The following is a 16,044-nucleotide window of genomic DNA, read 5'->3' on the forward strand; positions in this document are numbered from 1 at the left end:
ATCCTGCTGCAGCAGAGCCTTCTCTTTTGTAGAACAATGTTGTTCGTCAGCACTACATGCAAGCGTCAAAGACCATCTTAAATGGAGCCTGTGTCAGCCCGTGTCATCTCTTTTGAGGGATTCGGCATTTACTGGCTGGCTCACAAAAGAAGTCGCTGAACTGAGACAGATGCCATTAGGATGAAATTACGTAGCAACACAGGCCTTTTATAGCTCAACAAACCCAAGAGCACATGTGAATAACAAAATGTAACAACGATAACTCAACTCCAAATTAGTTTCAATGTCTTCAACATTCCCATTAAGCTCAAATTCTATTTGCTCTGTCCCTCTCTCTCTCCCTTCTTTCTACTTTTCTTTCTCCCTCTCTCTCTCAAACCAATTAAATCACTACAGGTTCCTCCCAGCAAATGTTTCAGTGCAGAACAAACATTCAGTATCGGAAAGGGCTTGGCAGGCCTTGACACCCTGATGACCTTTCACCCCACATCCACACCAACACACTGTAGGGGGCAGCAGTGCAGGGCAGCTCAAATGAGAGAGAGAGAGAGAGAGAGTGTGTGTGTGTGTGTGTGTGTGTGTGTGTGTGTGTGAGAGAGAGCGACCTGAGTATTGTATGCATATGAAACGTGCATAATAAAAACGTTAAACCATATAAACTCTTCCCCATCTCTGTTTCCCACTGAAAAGAGTATTAATATGTGATGTGGAAATCTGTATATGCGTCTCCAGATCAAGATCTTGCCGAGGAGAATTAAATGTATTTAAGCTTTTGGAATGACAAACATAACTTAACGTTTCTCCAGAAGCCTTTGAGTTTATCAGCATCGTTAGTGTAAACATTAACTGATCTTATCAATGATTGGATGAGTAGTTGTGTAAACTTTGTCCTGAAAGAGCAACCTGCCATATTAAGAGTGCAGGGCATTGCTGAGTAGGATTTCGACACCTTGACTAAGTCACTACTACGTTTCTTTTTTTTGACTCGGGTGACACTTTGTTCTTTTCCAAAGGTTGCGCAGGATGCCTCCAGGTGACGGCCTGGACTCTGTAGGTGTGTGTGAGGCATGCAGCTGGGCTCTGGGCAGCGTATGTGTGAGAGAGACTCAAAGGTCACCCTTAGGTTTGAAATGACAATAACGGAGTTTTCCATTCTCCCTCGGGTGAGCGCTGAGGTTTATGGCCGACGGCGGAGTTCAAAGTTATGTGGCAGCGCAGTGGTCCCATAAACGTGGCTCATCGAAAAACCACCGCTGGTCAAGGAAGTCCAAAACCAAACAGGGAATTCGCATCACTGAATTGGAGAACCACATAACGCTCCCTGCAGAGTGGCTGACTCAAGAGTGACCATGAGTCCGGGCCAGATTAGAGCCAGATCAGGGCCGGTACTGAGCCAGCTGCCCAAGGCAGCAGCAAAGGCCTTACTCACACTTGGTTTATTAAAATGAATCTGGGGCAATTAGATCACAAGTGGACAGCTGAGGCATTTAAACCATTTAAACCTGTTTCTGCCATGCATCTCCAGTGTTGGTGCTGGCTGACCAGTTTTTTAATGGGACGCATCAGGGTACATACAGTATGTGGTTAAATGCACCCAAGACCACCTTGGCAAGTGAGTTGAGTATTAGATCATTATGTGATTTAGTGGTAAATTACACTTGCATTAAATAGTGCATGTCCATTCGTGATTCGATTAGCCTGGAAGGTTTTTAAAACCTTGGGTGGGTGGTGAGTGAGAGTGAGTGAGTGAGTGAGTGAGTGTGTGAGTGAGTAATTGAAAGAGTGAGTAAGCGAGTAATAGAATGAATGAATGAGTAATTAAGTAAATACATAGCAAGTTAGCAAGTAATCTTTATTCAAAAGCAGCACTTACAATTGAACCATTTAACATGTTAAAAGCAGAACAGCAATTGACCCACGGTGCCTACTAACATGAACAGAAAGAGAAACACAATTCATTCTTGAGGAGGAATTTCAAAATGGCCAGGCAATGTGCTAGGCTATGCCCATGAATCCTCTCAGGGCAACGCTTAATCAGTTAATGAGCAATAAAACGGCCAGTTCCAATCACCTTATTGAGCACCTGCTGAAGACATGCCACTTTGGGTAGAGCTTAAGAATGAAGGGGAGCTCAAATTAAATTAAATTACATTGATTCTGTGTGCTGTAATCTGACACACTGCCTTTGATCTCGCTGGAAAACTGCCACCCTTTGGAGGTCTAAAAATAACCGGACCAGCTCCAGGAATAGAGTGTGAGTTTAAAGTATGTGAAGAGGTCCAGAGACATCGAAGTGGAGCACCCAGGAAACAACAGTATTTTTAGACTATGAACCTAAAAAAAAAAAGACCAGCTGCGTCTCACCTGGTGAATATTTGGTCCTGTTGGTCAATGAGTTTTGAACTGTCCCTCGTGAGGGGGAGAACAAGACATGGAAGGGCAAAGGAAGGGCAAGAGAAAGAGAGGGAGGGGGTTGAAAAGAGAGAGAGTGACAGACAAAAAGAGCAAGAGGAAGAGAGAGAGAAAGAGAGAGAGAGAGAGAGAGAGAGAGAGAGAGAGAGAGAGGGATAGATGAGAAGAAAAAGACCATGCCTGTAGGGTTTGTGTGTCTTTTCTACTAAGTGGAAAGTGGAGTCTCCTTCTCAGACACAGGAAAACAGAACAAACAGCCCATACTTGATTCTATGTGAAGGACATAAAGCACATAACTCAACTTCCTCTCTCATGTCTCCTGGAGTTTTCAACAGCACAGAAATGCATACAAATGTCACCTTTGTACATTTAGAAACGTGGCTTTCTGTGACTTGATGATCTTTTGATGATGTTTTTTTCCCTGAGCACTTCTCACTAACTCTAAAATAGCTTGTTCTCCTGTGGGTGTCAATTAGATATTTAGTGTGATGTGTCCATGTAGCTACAAATCTGTGGAGGTGCGAGACACCCTTGCTGACCGGGCGTAACCGAAACCGTTGCTTTATTTTGCACACGTGGCCATTGTGAATCATGCGTAAACAGCTACTGCAAATGTGGCCATGTAGACCCTGACCAAAAACAGTTAGAGTTGACACACAGAACATATTCTACATTAACACAAGCCCAAAGACTAGGCCAGCTCCCTTGAGATTACGGGTAATGACAGGATAGGTCAGTTCACAGCTACTTACAGTCACCCATGTGCAGGTTTAAGGTTTTGGATGTTAAGGGCAGCCAGAGCACACAAAAAAAAAAACAGTAAAAATGTTGCTGGTCCATCCCAAGTTGTCCATTATGTTTTGAGGAGCATGGACCATTTCAGTCTGTTTCGGGACAATTGAGATAAACAAGCAATGAAGGCAAAGTTCTGGGATAAGATAAAAAAAAAGACACAATCAATGCCAGATAGCAACCATCTGCTCCCTGCCGTCATGCTCGCATCTGACCCCTCTAGAGCGAGAATATAGTCCCTCTGACGGCACCAAAATCACTGTTTACACCGAGACACAGTTGAGGGCCAAGAGCCATTGCGCTGACACTGGGTCATTCCCAAAGAATTGCACTGCTAGCCTTCCTTCCCTCTCTCCCAGGCCCTTCATATCTCCAGCATGAGAGCACACTGGGGCCTTGGCCAGAGGACACCAGAACGAGCCACAGGAGATAGAAAAGCAGTCGGGACTCAAGAATGTGTTTTAATGTATGCTCTGTGACCCTGCGTCTGACTGCATCAGATCCGAGTGGTAGTTACTCACACAACCACTGTGGTCGGAGGTTTTGATGACAACAGAAAACCCTTTTTTCATCAAAACGTCTAAAAAAAAAAATCAGACCAACAAGTAGTTTCGTGTTTGGTTAGTTTTTTTTTACGTTGTTGACAGTCACTGTTTCAGATTTTTTAGAAAAAGGCTGAAAGTATGAAAGTATGTACAGATTGATTAGTCATCTGTACAATCAATCGTTTGTGTTTCACTGACAGTTCAATGTAAATACAGACAGCTAGTATCTTGTTTGTGTTTTTTCTGTTTACATGACACCTTGTCAATAAAACAAACAAAACTTGTAAAGCTGTTAGTGACTATCAGAATTTGTATCAGGGCTTATCTACTTTGAAGAACTTTCCCGCGCTCCGTCCCATTGTGATGCATCCTGACAGCCTTCCCATCATCCCACGGGGCGTGAGAGCTTGATGGGGAGACCATTAGTGAGCTATTGTCTTAGCTCTCCAGTCCCTCACACCTTTTGTTGTCTGAGAGCCACTTATCTCAGTCAAGGTCATACAGAGCTCTCTCAGGCCCATCTCGGTTGCATCACAAGCTTCACAAATTAACCTCGGCCATCAGCTGGGAGTGAAACTTAAATATCCCCTAACAGATCCCTGTCAATGATTCACTGTTGGGATGGTACTGGGAGTGTGATTTCTGTGATGTCCCAGGAAGTTCACGTGGCGAGAAAAACCTGACTTGAATGTGTCAAACAGAGAATGATTACAAATATCTGTAGTACATTGTTCAATTTATCATAAAAGATAGTTCAGTTTTACTCACTGCAATCAGGTCTGCAAATCAGTTCAGGAGTATTAACTGTGTTATTGCTGGGAGTTACAGTAAGATAATATCGCTGACTTTGGCAGTAGAAGATGGACAGGGCTAGTCAAAGAAAACAGTATTGTGTTTTCTTCATGAAATCACCCAGGCTGCACAGAGCCATAACTATGTGATTTCACAGTGGCCAAAGACCACGGAGTCTCCATTAAGAGAAAAAAAAAAGAGTGGTTTCCCGCGAACGTCGTCCCATGCGAGCGAAGCAGGGTCCAGAGCAGCTCCAGGGTCACCATGGAGACCGCGGCCAGCCCCCGGCGGTTGACTCCACATCCTCTCTCTGGCCCTCTCTTTTCCTCGGCCAACGATCTCTCCGGACCCAGTTTCCTCACGCTGGACCACGGCAAGCCTCAACACTCTCTCATGGGCCATAAAAACAAGCAACAAGCTCAATGTGCTGGCAGCGTTCATCTATGATCATAATGCTGGGTTCAATGGACGCCATGTTATACAAGACATACAAGGGCATGTCCTTCTAAACATTCACAATTATTACACTAGCTATAATACATGCAGCAAACCCACATACCAACACAGCCATACATAACAACACGTCTCTCTCTCTCTCTCTCTCACACACACACACGCACACACACACAGCAATGCAGACAAAGGTTTTTCCAATAGGTGACAGCTCAATAGCTTGATTGACACATTCCACTTCTTTATGATTTGACGCTGTTAGCTAAACCAAATCAAGTGTATATTCTATTACTGAATGTCTGTGTCTGTGTGTGTGTGTGGTGTGCACAGGAAGCCACCCTGTCTGCATCCAGGTGTGTGTGTGTGTGTGTGTGTGTGTGTGTGTGTGTGTGTGCACATGTGTGTGTGTGTGTGTGTGTGTGTGAGAGTGTGTGTGTTTGAAAGCTGACAGTTGTTCGACTCCCTTATGAAATGGAGGCCAAATCTGTGCAAGGAGACTCCCTCATTTCACCGTCAGAATCATGACCCACATACTGAATGTGTCTCACTCAGTTTAGCTGCCTGTTTTCACACAGTCTTACCAGCAGAGGGGCTTTCATACAAGCACCATGTCTGTGATATTTGTGAATCAGTAGAATATAAAAAACATTCAGTCCAACAGCAAATGATATTGTCTTGTGATATTGACTGTGTAAAATGCATGCTTAATCCTTGCCATGGTAAGAGTTTGCCTCGGAGGGGGCGTTTGGTTCCAGATAAGCATAATCAGTGCAAATACTATATCAGGTCCCCATAAAGCGAGGCTGGATCTTTAATAGTCCAGTTATGTGAGGCTTTTTAGCAGATCATTTACTCAGCCTGAGCCTTTGAATCACTTCAGATAAGCTGCTAGAAACAGGAGACTCAAAATGTCTGCATCTTCGTGCAATAGAGTTCTTATAATGTCAGCATTGTATTGAGACCAGGATGCCAAAAGACTCACATTCTGATGTGACTTAAGAGTATTATATGATCTGAATAGAGTTACATACAAGTGCTCGTTTTGTCTATTGTTGCTCTATTTGTTTGTGTATTTTATTCACTGACAAATTTACTTAGTCACACTTCTCTGACCCTGAGTTTATGGACCTTGATATTTCCCTAGAGGACATTAAATCACCGTGAAATAAGCACAAAAAATCAATGGTTTGTTATTGATATCGCCATAACGTGATGAAACCATATGCCTAGATAATGGGTAATAATCGTTACGCCTGAAGAGGTCAGGTCAAAAGTTCAAAAAGTGCTCAGGATAATTCAGTGAGACTCTTCGACAGCACATTAGAGAATGCTTTTTTTAAAAAAATATATATAACTTCTAAGAACTACATTAAAGAACAAAAAAAAACCCTCATGCTAACTCTTAGAGTAATGGTTACACAACCCCCTTCCTCTACACAGTTCTGTGAAACTTTCCTTTGAGACGGTTCCATTGCTCCCCTCCAGACCTTTGCAGTTTAATGGGCCTTCACTGATGAAATTAAAGAGGCAAACCCAAAAGGCCACCATTCATAATATCCCCTGAAAAACACGGCGCCGCTCCGCAGGGCAGACACCTCATTAGAGCAATGCATCATGGGATCTCCGAGGCCGCGTCCGAGGCTATTGTGGAGCGGGCGGCTGTCTCACAGTAAGTCGCACTGACAGCAGGGATAATGGGTAGAGATGGTCTGGTATACCAGTTAGTGGGGTGTGTGTGTGTGTGTGGTGAGTGTGTGTGTGTGTGCAGTGTGTGTGTGTGGGTGTATGTGTGGTGTGTGTGGCAATCATTGGGAAAGTAATCACGCCCTGAAGAGTTTTCAGACGAGCTCCATCGCGGCCAGCTTCTCAGTTTCTGTGTCTGTTCCCTCCTCTCCCTCCCCCCCCCTGTTTCTCTGCCCCCCCCATCTTCACTCTCTTCCTCTCTCCCCCCCCCTCTGTTTCTTTGCCCCCCATCTTCTCTCTCTTCCTCTCTCCCCCCCACCCCCTCCCTCTGTTCCTCTGCCCCCCATCTTCTCTCTCTTCCTCTCTCTCCCCCCTCCTTCCCTCCCTCCCTCTCTCCCTCTCTGTCTCTCCTTTTCCTCATGTGCTATTCTGAAGTGACACCTGCAAGGTTATTTAGTTCGGTTGCAACCTGCTGGGCTGCGTGTGTGTGTCGTCTGGCCTCTCTCCCCTGGGCCCATGGAGCAGCGCGAGAGAGAGAGAGAGAGAGAGAGAGAGAGAGAGAGAGAGAGAGAGAGAGAGAGAGAGAGAGATAGAGAGAGAGAGGGACGTGAATGAAGAGACCCAACAGTGTCCTCCACAGACTCCCATCAAACCTAATTACCTCTACAGCTCTGCCCACGTGACCAACCAAACCTAATTGCCTCTTACCCTCTTCACAGAACTGGACATGAGAAAATCTGGTGGTATAATCTTTATATTGCAACACACGGCAGTATACGATATCGTCCATATCACCAGAGATTACAATGTATGTTTGAACTTTGTATAGGTCAGAAATAACACAGATTATGATCATCTGAATGTATGTTTGAATAGGTCAGGATTGACATAGAATATGATATAATCTGAATATATCACAAGCTGATTCATAAAGACCTCTTCTGTCCAGTGCACTGGTCATTAACATGGCAACATGGCAGTATGCTATATCACCTGCATCATCACAGTAGATGACAGTGTATGTTAAACTGGTCAGAAATGCCTCCGGGTGTGTTTGACAGTGTATTTTGCCGACAGTGAGCGAAGTCAGACACACAAAGTGGGCAGAGTCAGGCCAAAGTTAATAGATAAAAGATAGATCACAATTGTGAACACTGGCGGCATGTGATTGGTTGATTCAGTTTCACACCACTGGAGAGGTCCCGCCTTGACATAGCTTCACACTGCCTAAATCGCTGTCCAACTCAGGGCCACAGACTAGTTCCTAACTTAATCCAAATCTCTCCCAAGCGGATGCATGAAGGCAGTACTGTCCTGTTGGTGGCACGAGGGCCTGTCTCTCCTCGTTGCCATGTGCGCTACTCTGACACACTAATTGGAATTCCATCAGGAATAAAGACCCCCTGTGATGAAGCAATAGTGTGTTCGCGCTGCAGCACATAACAAGCAATTGTCTGAGTTTCATATCAACTGAGTCTCAAATAGTCTTGGCAGACGACTATAATGCACAATCATCAGAACATTTCAGCATTGACTCTGCATTAGAGCATTTGTTTGATGACTACATAATTCAACAATTAGGAATGATGATTGCAAACACACACACACACACACACACACACACACACGCAAATATACACATTCACAAAAATAACACAATGCAACCTATACCTATTATACTCACAGGCCTATCTCCCCCACTCTCTCTCTCCCCCTCTTTCTCTCTCTCTCATCTTCTGTCAATCACACTCTCTCTCTCTCTCTTTCTCTATCTCACACACACACACACACACACACACACACACACACACACACACACACACACACACACACACACACACACACACACACGCACACACACATGAGTATGGTGCAAAAATGGGAAGACAGTGGTTTTGTGGGCTTCCTATAAAACACTTTAAGTCATCAGTGACTAAGTGTCACCCGTTCCTTTACAAAACACTCACACACACACAGGCTGTACATACAGGCTATACGCAAGGGCGCCATCAGTTTTTTCCCCCTGAAGTGCCATTACTTTCATATGACTCACTGGTTTTTGGTCTCTTTTCACGGTCTGATTGAGTAATCAGCTCGCTGCCTGTATTGCACACACACACACACACACACACACACACACACACACACACACACACACACACACACACACACACACACACACACACACACATAAACATACACACACACACACACACACACACACACACTCATATGTTTGCTGCGCTCTTTTCCATTGATCCTGATGACCTTGTGACTGCCCCTGTCTGAGTGGCCTTTGGCGAGTGAGCATCACCCCCCCTCCACACACACACACACACACACTGCCTATCCCTCTCTATCATGGCTGAGTGAGCTGGGTGCTACTTTTAAACAAACCACACTGGTCCACCTCGAGTTCACCAATCAGAGCGCTCCTTCTATGGGTCACCTGCATGTCATCACCGCTTCTGGGGCCCTCCCTTCCTGAGAGAAAAATATTGACTTTGGTGTTTCTCGCACGGTACTGTCAAGCTGGCCTGTCAGTCAGAGCAGAGAGTCTCGCAGGAAACCTCACCCTCTCTGATGTAGCCAAGCCGGTTCCTATTCCTAATGAAGTCTTCACACCACATTGATTGGGCAATACTGCACACTATCATCAGTGTGTGTGTGTGTTTGTGTGTGTGGTTGTGTGTGTATGGGTGTGAGTGTGTATGTGTGTGTGCGCACATGTGTGAGCTTGAATAAAGCACAGCAGAATGTGAGAGTCAATTTCATTTTCTCTCATCCACACACGTGTATTCAAACATGCGTCCGCTTGCACACACACACTCATACACACAGTTTTAAGAGAGATAGAGAGAGGGGGAAAGAGACAGATAGGGAAAGAAAGAGAAAGAGAGAGAGTGAAAGAGAGAGGGAGAGAGAAAGAGAGGGAGAACAAACAGGCCCATCTTTCAAACACACTCTTCCCTTGCACTTCCCTCTCTTGCCTCCTCTACTCCGTTCTCTTTGCTCTACACTGTGACTAGTGCGTATAGCGTCTGCACTCTCCTCCCCTAGCAACAGTAATGATGGATGTAGTATTCATTCCTACCTAAGGTCTCCTGTGCACTGGAGCTTCCATACCATTCCCCATTTTTGCAAGTCGTTTTGGACAGAAGCATCTGCTAAATGAATACACGTGGGATCGTTACGCTGTGCTCCAGCTCCTCCAACATTCTGATGCCCGTTTGGCCGACACACTGGCCGGTAGCCACACAGGCATCTCTCTCTGTGTGTGGAGTGTGTCGTGACGCTGTGGTCGACTGGAGCCAGAGCTGTGTGTTATTGATCCGAGTGCTGCACTGGACCGAGAAGCTAGCGTCCCTCTCTCCCCTCCGGCTAAGCAGACAGGCCGTCCGTCCAGCCAGTTAGTAGCTCTGCCCGTATAGTTTCCCAGACCGCCCCTCCCTAGTCATGGGCACGGATCCCCAGCTGGGCAGCCCAATCTGGCCAGTGGTCGAGCGATCCAACGGACAACATAATAGCCACTTCGTATCCGTGTCTACTAAACACCCAGCTGAACTCTCGAAAACCTGCACGTGTGTCTTCACAGTGGGAGAGAGACCATGTGCGCTCAGGGAACGTATGTTGCGCAACAAGAGACACCTGGACATAAGAGGTGCAGATATTTCACATAGCTTCAGCTCGGGTGAGTCTAATAGCAGTTTTAATTCAGTATGACATGCAGTATGTGTAAAACCTGAAGAATACAAATGGAAATATTGAGTAAAACATGATATATGACACAATTTGAGGTCCGGTTCTCCCAAGTCAAAAAGGGACAAATACGAGAGGAATTTGGCATCTACCCTCTCCTACAAACATGTGCGTGCACACACACACACACGCACGCACACACACACACACACACACACACACACACACACAGACACCTACACACACACACACACAGACACCTACACGCACACACACACACACACACACACACACACACACACACACACACACACAGACACCTACACACACACACACACACACACACACACACACACACACACACTACACACACACACACACACACACCTACACACACACACACACACACCTACACACACACACACACACCTCTGACACTATGCTTCCCTGCTCTCAGAGCAGCCATTTTGGGATGGGAAATTTAATTCACTGCCCATCTCCCTGCGCCACTGGGCCATGCTAGGCTAGGATGCCCGCTGCCAACACCAGCTGCCACCCATGGCTGCGCCACCCTGCCACTCAATTAAAAACAGCACGACACTCAGAGCAACCCCTTTCACTCACACAGCCATGCCCAGAGTATATTAGGATCATGTTACCAGTGTCTCTATGGTTAAGAGAACTTACAACCTTAATAAACAGTGAATCACATAAGAACATATACCAAGGGAGATTTCACAGAGCTCTGCACACAATGTTATTTAAGATGCAAGAATACAAGAGTAAGTAAAGGCATCAAACAGTCTATTGAATGCTTGGATACTCCTCTCTTAAGAGGTGTATGTTCATCTACTACGTAAATAACAAGGCGTGCTGTGTTCGCAGAGTGGATTATTGACCTCAGTAAGAGGTCATTGCTGATAAGGGTTTGTGAAATCTTTACATAAATGCAAGATCCAGACAATCACTATGCCATGGGATTTACGCCTTATCTTTCGCAATCTGCTAAACAAGAAGAGAATGGAATGCCTCAAAGCTTACTGAATGGTAATAGGTGTCACACTTCAGATTTTCTGTTCCAAAAAACAAACCTGAGGCATCCATTGCTCTCTGGCTCTTATTTCCCCTCCCCTGGAGTGGAGGTCTCTGCCATATTAGCTGCTGTGAATTCTCTCATCACTTTATATCAACAGCCCAGTAAAAGTGACCCCTAACCAACATCAGTGCAAACAGCAACGTGCAGAGCCCAGGCCTGTTAATATTGGCCACAATTCAAGTCTACTCTGTCTCAACACACAGCGACTTTGTTGACATCGACGGTGGGAATTCTCAGTTGATCTGATGTTGTAAGAGACTTGAGCATTGTGTGGCCAAATTTATTTTCATTTAGCAGCTTTCCCAGGGAAGATAAGTCACGTCTCCTGTGTTTGGCTTGTAAGAAAATTTGCGTCGCTGAGGAACTGTGACTGAAGTCTGCAGACGAGCTTAGCTCTCGCACCTCTCACACTTTAGACAGAAATACAGTTGAGAAACTGACAGGTACAGTCTGCCTCTCTGGCGAAAGGGTGTTAGTATTTGAGTGCTACAGCCAGTACCATCGAATGACACCCAAATGGCACACCCTTCCCTCTGACTTCTGAAGCCACATGGACATGTACTGTCTATGTACCATGTATGAATCGGAGTGAGCCACTTTGGTTTCTGTTTACATAGCCACAATATGTTTTGAGTGTGTGCATAGACACACACACACACACACACACACACACACACACACACACACATACACACACACACACTGCTTCAACTTGGACTTGCAAGTGTACTTGTTGTTTTCAGTGAGTTTACTTGGTGTTTTCGTAGCACTGCTTACCCACCTGTGTTAGGAGAGAGGCCACGTCTTTGCTCTGGAGACACCGGAGGTGACCCCACGCGGCGGGGTGCCAGGAAACGGGCCGCGGAGCGCGGAGCGTCCAGATGGGTTGCCGCAGGGTCCGCAAGGCATGGCGAGGGGCGTGAGGGCCTTTTGATCAGGGCTATGAGATGTCCGGCGGCCTGACCGCTGGGCAAAAAAAAAAAAAAAAAAAAGTCCTGAGATTTTTATTATTTGTGCGAGCCTGCATTCCAGAGTGATGGCTCTAAGTAAATATAGCACGGAGGTGGAGTAAGCAGACCATTCACTCCCTCTCTCGCTCCCGCTCTCTCTCTCTCTCTCGCTCCCGCTCTCTCTCTCTCTCTCCCAGCATGGTTTGGCTCTTGCAAAACAAGTGCTGTTATTCGAGAGAGGAGAGCACATCATTCTGAGATACTAGCAAATGCGCAGAAGTTGAGAAACACCAAAGCTCTGGAGTCTTTTGTGTCTTTTGATGCATGCTATATCCCTACCCCAAGTTTACTGAGTGGAGCGCACAAGTAAGAATTGCACTGTGCAGAGATGCATAACTGACAATAAAATGTCCATCTATCTATCCATCTACAGTATCTATCTATTTATCTATGTAAAAAAACAGCCCCTCTTGTCACAGAATAGAGACAGATCAGTGAAATGTTGTTCTGAAAGAGTCCATCTCCTGCTACTGAACAAACAGTGAACTTCTTGTACAACCTGGAGTCGTGAGACGCCAATTATTTACGGGGACTAAGAGGACGACACAGTCCTTGCCGCTTTTTTTAATTTTACTTTTCTATCTCAATCAAATGCTTTCAGGGTTGCTCCTGCTCAATGTGCCATCTCATTTCATCTCTCTCTCTCTCTCTCTCTCATCTCTCTCTCTCTCTCATCTCTCTCTCTCTCTCTCTCTCTCTCTCTCTCTCTCTGAGGCTCCACAATGTAACATAACCCCCTGAACTGTTCAATTACACCACGGTCCCTCTATTTCCTCCTGTCAGCTGAGGTTAAGAGACAGATACTGGTCTGGACACACTAAAGGGACAGAGGCCCAGACCTTATCGGTACCCAATGTCCTTTGATGGCTATATATCACACAGCTAAAGAGAGGACGTTTTTTTCCCCTCCTCTTGTGTCTCTGCGCATAAATCACCATAAAAAAACATTGAAAGTTAAACCCTTAACTATGAATCTCTTGAAGTGGTCGCTGTTGTTTCACACAAATGACTAAATACAACAGCGTAGTTGGTGGAGGATAAATCCAGCCTGTGCTGGCAGGTGTGGAACTGTGTCATCACCACCACCGCTGCCTCATCTCCCCTAAGAATAGCTTGCTGTTAGGAAGTCCAGACGGATTCCCCTGCCCTTGCTCACTACCACTACGCAGCCGGTTGGTTTTTGACCAAGAAAAGCCATGCCTGTGTTTACGCCATGCTGCAGGGGCGGTGGTAAAGGGGGCGACTGGACGGAATGTGTGGAGGCCGTCTCTGGGTCCCTGTCCAGAAGATGTCATCTTTACGCGCCACTGCATAGGTATGCCATTGTCGATGAGCTGGGACTGGGCTGTCCGGCCACATGCCAGGTTCAATCCACAACCTATCATGGAATGCTGCACCTCACAGAGGAGCTGGCAACCCCTCGAGCTGTGCAAACAGAGAGCCCCATGTCTCCTTATGGACGGCTGCTTTATCCCTGAGGCACACTGGAAGGGGTAAATGCTCAAGAAATGTGTTCTGCGGTGTTAAACGAGGATACATATGCTCAACACAATTGTTTGCACCGTGTAGTTGGTCTGATATGTACATTTAAAGTGGCACCATCTCTACAAAAAAGAATGAAGGAAAAAATAAAACTGTAGTAATTTAATAGATTATATTAACAATATCTTCTCTTTAATTAATGGTTTGGGTACATGATGTATGGTTTAATGCAGTTATTTGGCCTGAGTGGCTGATGAAATAACTAGTCTTGATAATATCTATATGACATACACACCAGACAGTCTATAATGCCATAATGGCATCAATCCTAAAAATGAATGACTTAAACAAACATTTGGTGTATAAGTTACTACGTAGTGTGATTAGCGGTCCATAACGGTTTTAAACCAAAGTTCTTTTCAATCCTACAACATGAGCCTGAAAGTCTTTTTTATTGTTATTATTTAATCAATTCCACACAGAAAAAAGCTCCTCTCTATCATAACTTTGCATTTTTCTATTATCTAAATTATGAAGTGACAACCCTTCTAGTTAAACAGCCTAGACAAGGCCACTGTGCAGAATCACTGATACAGCTGAAAGTATGAACCAAGAACCACATCCGATGAGGCCTTCACTGTCAACAAATTGACTGGAAAACCGCTACTACTTGATAGAACCAGAAACAACTGCCACAGGCTGATGTCTTGACTAATATGTCTTAGGTAAATTTTCTTTAAAGGATGAATTTAACTCTGTAGTTGGTGCTTGACTGCTTCATGCTGTTCACTGATCAGGACAGTGTGTTAGGCTATAGCACACCACCATTTCCATGAGTTTTGCATTCACCATTAACGTTTTCCATTCTCACATGCGTGTGGGGAGTAGATATTTGCTATGGCAGCACTGCAAGACTACATGCCTTTGTGGGTTGGAGAGGACTTGGCAAGACAGACTGACATGCTGATGCATGCATGTACAGCATGGTATGACGTACGCACATGGACCACTCCAGCTTGGCGGGCAAACCCACTCAGGAAGGTGGAACCAAAGCCTGAGGTAGCCACCTTACACTAGCGACAATCACGTGAATGGGGGAAGAGAGAACAAGACTTCCGCTGGGAGGGACACAGAAAACAACTCTGCACTCGGTGGTTAAACATACATCAGTTGTAATAGCAGGACACCACTTCAGTCATCCACCCATGTATAGCCTACTTGAAGAGCATGCATTAACGCAGAGCCAGAGGTGCATGTCAATTAAGAAAATCACACAGGATTTGCTTATAATAAAATAACATGGGTCTCCAGTATTGCTAGTGTAATGACTTGATTTTTTTTTTGCAGGTAAGTAAGAGCGTTTGCTTTACTATACAGGTGGAAACAGCTCCGCCCACAAGTGACCTTGAAAAGGCACTCAGTCATTGAAGTGTCTTGCAGACAATGCCACAATCACTGAATATTACATTTACTATCATTGGAATGACCGCAAATCTCGAAAAATGAAATTTCATTTCTTAATGTTAGCTTGTTGTATCACTAGTAATAGAAGAGCCAGGGAAAGTTACAGTGTTTCAAAATGACTGAAAGAAAGCGATTTAGATACCCTGATGGACAAATATTTTTACACGACAGCGCCATCTGTTTCGTCTGTTTGGATTCTACATGAACCTGGTCCAAATAGAAACACGGTATCTCACTGGTCGAGATTAGTAAGAGCTGGCAAAGATAGAAACACTTTGGTTGATATTTGTTTATACAGAAGCCTAAAACTAAATCCTAAATATACACCATGTGCAATGTTTTCCATGTCATAGTCTAGTATTGTGACGAAACAATTAGAATCTTACTGAATTTCTATGGGGGCGAACCATAGACTGTAACAAATAGGGGCGAACCTTTGAATAACATTAATATCAGACAGAATGGTGAAAGTGATGTGAGCCCTCACCATGCGGTAGATTGTGACGCCTAGAATCCTTCATACGATTGTGTTACGCAAACGCATGTCTGCTGGTGATTTGTCAGGTTTGGCCCTCCCTCTTTGTAGGTAACTTATTAAAAAGAGTTTGCAGGCGGA

Source organism: Sardina pilchardus, chromosome 15 (genome assembly GCF_963854185.1).
Source record: "Sardina pilchardus chromosome 15, fSarPil1.1, whole genome shotgun sequence".
Lineage (NCBI taxonomy): Eukaryota > Metazoa > Chordata > Actinopteri > Clupeiformes > Clupeidae > Sardina > Sardina pilchardus.